Raw genomic sequence first — 2,526 nt, forward strand, 5'->3', positions numbered from 1 at the left:
TGTACCTTAGAGGGAGAGGAGAGGAGTTTGGGAGGAATGAACGAGGCTGCCTCGTCTCGGCGTCTCAATATATAGAAAAGCATTCTTCGTAAACGCGACATAATATTACGACGAAGTTACCAGGCCCGCGTTTTTTTCATTTACGACGAAGTTACCAGGCCCGCGTTTTTCGATTACGACGAAATTACGTCGAAACGTCGGTTTACGATGAATTTACTAGGCCCGCGTTTACGACGAAGTTACCAGGCCCGCGTTTTTCCATTTACGACGAAATTACGTGGAATAGATAACCATTTACGACGATTTTACAACGCTTAACCCTAAACACCGAGAATGAAATCCCTAAACCCCAAAGTCACATATCATCTAACATCATATCTCTTCTCTACTACTTTGTGCTCTTTCTCCAACTTAAACTCTAAAACCCTAAACTCCCAAATAATTTTTTAAAAACTAAAGAAATACATATTATATAAAACAACATTTGTTACACATACATTAGGATGGCAAAAAAACAATATTTCTTTAAACATACGTTACAATAGAGAAATACAACATCAGAGACATATATTACACCAATCTAAATCGTTTTCGTTCTCATCAATATTACATCACTCTAAATCATTTTCGTTCTCATCAATATTACATCACTCTAAATCATTTTCGTTCTCATCAATATTACATCACTCTAAATCATTTTCGTTCTCATCAATATTACATCACTCTAAATCATTTTCGTTCTCATCAATATTACATCACTCTAAATCATTTTCGTTCTCATCAATATTACATCACTCTAAATCATTTTCGTTCTCATCAATATTACATCACTCTAAATCATTTTCGTTCTCATCAATATTACATCACTCTAAATCATTTTCGTTCTCATCAATATTACATCACTCGAAATCGTTTTCGTTCTCATCACTATAATTACAATCATCATCGTCGCTTCTCTCGAACTCGTCTTCACGTGCTTCATCTGTCGCATCTTCGGGAATATCTTCATATTGAAAGTTTTGCGGGTCGATCAAAAGGATTTCATCAGTTGGTTGTTCTGGTACCTCAACTTCATTGATAGCGTCTTCTTCTTGCAAGGGCGGTTCTTCTCCAGCGACAATGCGTCCACGAGGTGTAATTTTGATAGCAGCTAACCAGTTTATCCCGGAAGTTCGAAGCCGAGGATAAGGAAGGAAGCTTACTTGCTCGGCTTGTGAAGCTAAAATGAAAGGCTCAAATTTGTTGTATCTTCTCCCAAAATTGACATCCACAACACCAAATTTGTTATACCGAATCCCTCGGTTCACAACAGGATCGAACCATTCACATTTGAAGAGGACGCATTTTAGCTTCAATAACCCCGGAAATTCCACTTCAATAATCTCCTGCAAGATCCCGTAAAAGTCCGTTTCACCTTTCACACATATTCCGTAGTTACTCGTTGCCCGATGTCTCCCATACTCGTATGTGTGAAAGGTAAATCCTCGTGTGAAATACATAGGTGATGTGGTGACCTTTGCAACTGGACCTTGAACCAATTCGTGAAACCATACGGGATAATAAGGATCGTCATAATCAACCTGCAAAAAGCAGTTATTCTTAATTAATATTGAAGTATCAAAACACTTACTTAATTAATCAATGTATGAGATATATTACGTACCTGTGATTTTAACCACTTGACAAAGTGCTTATCTTTACGTGTGTCCACATCAGTTGCAGATATTCCTGGTATTGCTTCTTCAACTTGAGATACAAACATGCTGCAAATTAAACAAATAATCAAGTCATACATAATTAACTTCAATTCATATAATTAACATTCACAAAAATATTTACCTTTCAAAGTAACGGGTCACTGCATCCTCGCAGTTGAGCAGAATATAAGTGTGGGCACTATGTTTATCCTCTTCACATGACCACCATACTTCTTTCGTTTTACCACCAAACCGTGCAATTCCGCAGAAAATGTCAGGAACACCATCAATTGGATATGATGTCGGTACTCCACCATCATCATATCTTCTAGGAACTCTTTTCCTCGTACGAACAGTTGGAGCAAAGTAGTATGATGTGAAGTTAGATGTTTCGGCTGTCAAACTCCCCGCAACTATTGAACCTTCCACCTTTGCAAGATTTCTTGCTTTCCCCTTCAAATGTTTCATCTGTCGCTCATACGGATACATCCATCCGTTGTGAACAGGTCCACGAAGCAATGCTTCATACGGTAGGTGGACAACTAGATGCTCCATGACGTCAAAAAATGAAGGAGGAAATATCTTCTCCAAGTTGCACAATATGATCGGAATGTTCTGATGAAGTTGTTCGATGACTTCTTCCTTGAACGTACGTGTACTGAGATCTCTGAAAAAAACGTCGATGGCTGTATATTGCAAAAGTAATCAAATTAATAACATTTCATAACATATATATATATATATATATATATTATAAATTTATAATTACCTGCAAGTGCTTCATGGACATTTGCTGGAAGGAGCTCGGCAAAAACAAATGGAAGTAGTC

This window comes from Brassica oleracea, chromosome C5, assembly GCF_000695525.1.
Source record: "Brassica oleracea var. oleracea cultivar TO1000 chromosome C5, BOL, whole genome shotgun sequence".
Lineage (NCBI taxonomy): Eukaryota > Viridiplantae > Streptophyta > Magnoliopsida > Brassicales > Brassicaceae > Brassica > Brassica oleracea.